Raw genomic sequence first — 5000 nt, forward strand, 5'->3', positions numbered from 1 at the left:
ACAGTCCACATGTAGGTCACTCTTACCCGTGTCTTTTCATTGCTTTCCTTCAGTGTTCCCAGTAGCAAGTACGACTGTCTCACTGATCACACAGCCCATCAAACACATCACTTTGGATTTTCCAGCACACATCCTGAAAGTCAGGAGATAGAGAGAGAGAGACAGGCTGGCAGGCAGACAGTGACAAAGACAGAAGAGAGAGGGAGTGAGACAGGGAGACACTGGTGGAGCAATAGAGAGAATGAGAGATAGTGCGATAGAGAGAGAGAGAGAGAGAGAGAGAGAGAGAGAGACGAGAGAGAGACGAGAGACGGAGATACAGAGAGGAAGAGAGAGCGCGACATTGAGCCCCGTAGCTCCTGATGTCTCTATAGAGTAAAAGCAGCTGTAATCGTCCCGGTCCATCTGGCCAGCTCAGCTCAGCTCCCTCCGTAGCCCCTGGTGCGCATGTACAGTACAGCACGGTACCCTTGTTCCAGCGGGGCAGACTGCTGTTTGGCAACGCTGACTCGTGTCTGCCCCACAGATGTGGAGATAGCAGCAGGAGAGGAGAGGAGAGGAGAGGAGAAGAGAGGGGAGGTGAGAGGAGAGGAGAGGAGGGGAGAGGAGCGGAGAGGTGAGGAGAGCAGAGGAGAGGAGATGAGAGCAGAGGAGAGGAGAAGAGAAGAGAAGTGAAGAGAGGAGAGGAGAGGAGAGGAAAGGAGAGGGGGGGTGAGAGGAGGGATAGGAAGAGGAGAGGAGAGGAGAGGATGGGGAGAGGAGAGGAGGGGAGGGGAGAGGAGAGGAGAGGAGAGGAGAGGAGAGGAGGGGGAGAGGAGAGGAGAGGAGAGGAGAGCAAGCCAGGCCAACTGATGGAATTTCAGCTGGCTAAGCGCATGGTGTTTTGCACACTCACTCACTTTTGCAAGTCTCACTTTTTTCTCTCTCCCATGTTTTCTTTTTTGTCTTTATCCTTTTTTCCTCTTTACATCTTTGCGTGTGTGTGTGGGTGTGTTTGGGTGTGTGTCTTTGTCTGTGTCTGTGTCTGTGTCTGTCTGTGGTTTGATCATACTGAAAAGGAGTTCAGGGACACACACTGTTGAGCGTTCTCTATCTCTATCTCTCTCTCTCTCTCTCTCTCTCTCTCTCTCTCTCTCTCTCTCTCTCTCTCTCTCTCTCTTTCCTCTCTCTATCTCTCTCTCTCTTTGCTCTCTCTCTCTCTCTCTCTCTCTCTCTCTCTCTCTCTCTCCCTCTCTCTCTCTCTCTCTCACTCTCTCTCTCTCTCTCTCTCTCTCTCTCTCTCTCTCTCTCTCTCCTCTCCCTCTGACTCCCAGTCCTGACACATGCTCAGGCTTTAGCACTGAGTGCAGCTGCTCCCATGTCTTGGTACACTAGAACCCAGTAAGAGCCGTGTCGTGTGCCATGGAACTGGGCTCAGCTCAGCAGCCTGTCATTGCTGAAGCAATGAGTTTCCTCTTTCCTTTCGCAAGGAGACTGTTGACTATTACACGTAACTGTGTTGTGACTTTGTTCGTTTTGTTTGTGTAGTTTATTGGAAATCACTGTCCAGAAGTCCTATCATCTATGTGTGAATTCTTGCAACTCAAATATTCTGAAAACATCCTTTTTAAACCTGTAAAAAATGCATTTGCCATGCAATGCAATGGAATGCACAATACAACAAAAATAACTTTCCCAAAATGTTCCCAAATGGATATACACCATTTTGCAATGAAACTCTTATATTCTTTATATATTTATTTCTTCATCCACAACAATGTTCTTATATACTGTAACAGTAGAGCGACATTTAGTCACCTGGGACTTGGTAACTCTTAGCCAACCTTGCTCCCTCTGCTGCGCAAAGTCCTCAGGAATCCTTGTTCAACAATGAGAGCGAAAACTAGGACATTCAGCTATAGATAAATAGCTTTTAGAAATAAAATAGAGCATTTGATGGCTTTTTCTCCCACTGCACATATACATGAAAAGGGCTCCGTAATCCCCTCAGGGGGATCAGATAGAAACGGGTAAAGCTTCATCTCGCACACGCTTTAAACACCACTAACATTGCGTAACGCAAACAAGCGTGGTATTTATTTATTTATTTATTATTGCACTGCGGTCTGGGCGCAGGCAGGCAGGCGAGGCAGGCAAAGCAAGGCAAGGCAAGGCAAGGCAGGCTCCCAGGAGCACACGTCACGCACACATTGTTGTGGCACTCCGTTGTCATCCCACCGTGTCCTCAATAGCACAAGCGGACACCAGCAGACAGCAGTGGCAGCAGTAATAGCAGCATAGCAGTTACAGCCAAAAGAGAGGAGAGGGAGTGACAGAGAGAGAGAGAGAGAGAGAGAGAGACAGACAGACAGACAGACAGACAGACAGACAGACAGACAGACAGACAGACAGACAGACAGACAGACAGACAGATAGGCAGGCAGGCAGGCAGGCAGGCAGAGTGGTAGGCAGAGTGGTAATCAGACAGGCAGACAGAGACGGGGTGGGATGGCGGCGTAAAGAGGTGTGTGCTGTACACATGGGGATCAGAGGGAGAGAGAGGGAGAGAGAGGGAGAGAGAAAAGAGGAATAGAAAGAGATAGAAAGAGGAGAAGGAGAAAAGCAATAGACAGATAGAGAAAAAACATGACGCGAGGAAGAGGAGGGGGAAAGAATATGAAAGAGGAGGGCGCCTTTTTTGTGAGATTCTCTCTGCCACCAGGTTGACTCAGACATGGGGAGGAGAGGATGAAGAAAGGGGACATGTGGAGAGAGGAGGGGGGAGGGGGGAAAAGTGAAAGACATAGCAGCGGAAAAAATATAAAGGGGGAAAATCGATGAGGGCGCCTTTTTGCGTGATTCATCCTGACACCACCCGGTTCACTCAGACATGGGGAGGAGACATTTGACGTTCGAAATCCCTTTATTGAACCATTCATGGTCCAAACATTCACAAGCTATGCCCACACCCCGAAGCAACCCTACCCTACCCCACCCCACTGAAAACAAACCCTCATCAAATAAATTACATTACACGTAACTGCCCACACCCCTTTGTCTGCACACCACTTCTTTAAAAAAAAAAAATAAAAAAAAAGTTCAAGGTTGTCTATTAAGCCCGATAGTAGGCATACTCCACTGTGATCCTGGACTCAGCCAGGGCCTTGAACATTCCCACCCGGTCCCTCACGCAACCCTCTCCTTCCAATCTGTTACATCTCCAGTCATGGAGAGAAGAGGAAGAGGAAGATGGAGGACATGTGGAAGACAAAGTACAAGTAGGCCGAGCTGAGTTGAGCAGAGCAGAGCAGAGTGGCCCTCAGAGCCGTGAGAGAGTGAGCACCGCTAATATTGCTTTTAAACAGCTCGCTCAGCACATTTAGCCTACAAAGCAGCTCACAGCAGTGTCACCTCCTCTCTCTTCTTTTTCCCTCCCATCCCTCTCTCCATAAATCTCTCTCCATCAATCTCTTTCTCTCTCTCTCTCTCTCTCTCTCTCTCTCTCTCTCTCTCTCTCTCTCTCTCTCTCTCTCTCTCTCTCTCTTACTCACTCATTCACTCCTTCTCTCCACTGGGAGACTAAACCAACCTCAAGGCAAAGGACAACCTAAGTAGTGTAGGTGTGTGTGTGCGAAAAGGAGACAGAGAGAGTGTGTGCGTGCGTGTGTGTGTGTGTGTGTGTGTGTGTGTGTGTGTGTGTGTGTGTGTGTGTGTGTGTGTGTGTGTGTGTGTGTGTGTGTGCGTGTGTGCGTGTGTGTGTGTGTGTGTGTGTGCGTGCGTGTGTGCGTGTGTGTGTGTGCATGCTTGTGTGTGTGTCTGTGTGTGTGCGACATAGGCAGAGTGTGCTAGTTTCTGTGTCTCTGTTGTACTGCATGACATGTACACATGTACTGTACTGTCATTCACATCCTACAATATGTAATCAACTTTCAAAGAATGGAAAACATTACAGGAAGGATTTTTTCCTATAGAACAGTTGAAACAGTGAAGGGAGACAGTGGCAGAGAGCGTGACTGAACAGGCCATAATACCAATGTCATGTTCAACCTGTTCTTGTCAGCCCTCCCCTGCTCCTGCGAAATGTGTGTTTCGAGTGTTGACCTATTTCATAGCCTCTGCGTTCTTTTTCTTTTTTTTTCCAGAAATCTTATCAATCTGAAGTGATCTTGTCATCCCTCTCTGTGGGTCAGGGGGTGCTCAGACAAGCCCAACCACAAAATGCTCAGTGTGATCTCATCCCTGAGTTTTTATTGGGCGGGCGCTGTAGATTGGTATCAGGGTAATTACCCAAGTCCTTACTCCTGACTCTTGACTCCTGACTGCGCTGTTCTGCCCTCTGTGATACCTACGTACCTCCTGACAAAGGCACATGGACTAAAGTGGGGTGCCCACTCTCATCGCCCGCCATTGCCAGCTGTGTTCTTCTTTCACATTAAAAGAATTCACTGTTATTTCATCACTTAGGAGTACTCTGGGACAAAATACAATCTAGATAGAAGATATTAACCCTTTAGCGCAAAGCCTCTGTTACTCTGTTGCCAAAATGGTAATGACCAAGTCTTAATCGGTTACCTAAGACTCCTTATCCTGACTTTCATCATCTGGTATCACAATAGCAATGGGAATGTCCCCGCGTGTAGTTTGGTCAAATGCAGCCAGATGACGTTGCTCCTTACATTTCAGAGGGGAAGATACCGCACACTCTTGTCCATCATGCTGAATTTTATTTATTGTTCATGCAAATAAATTACAGCATGATGGACAAGAGTTTGCGGTATATTCCGCTTTGAAGTGAACTAGTACCCGCTACCTGCACCTCGAAACCTCTGGTGTGCGTTCGTTGGTTTCCTCCTCCAAAAATAGTTGCTCCTTGCATTGTCATACAATAGCAATGTTGTTATGATGAAGTTGAGTGTTTTCGATAAAACAGTGAATGGGTCCGTCGACGGGCCCTTGTGCAGTAAGAGGCAACATCGACTCTCTATGTGTTGAATTACAGTAACACTAGTGCATTTCCTTTT

At 47.7% G+C, this 5000-nt stretch overlaps 1 protein-coding gene across 1 annotated transcript in view; it reads left to right on the forward strand.

Moving 5' to 3' along the window:
* Positions 1-5000, forward strand: part of fam20ca (FAM20C golgi associated secretory pathway kinase a) — an 83061-nt gene that overhangs the window by 53440 nt on the left and 24621 nt on the right. The window lies entirely within an intron of this gene.

This window comes from Engraulis encrasicolus, chromosome 2, assembly GCF_034702125.1.
Source record: "Engraulis encrasicolus isolate BLACKSEA-1 chromosome 2, IST_EnEncr_1.0, whole genome shotgun sequence".
Taxonomy (NCBI): domain Eukaryota; kingdom Metazoa; phylum Chordata; class Actinopteri; order Clupeiformes; family Engraulidae; genus Engraulis; species Engraulis encrasicolus.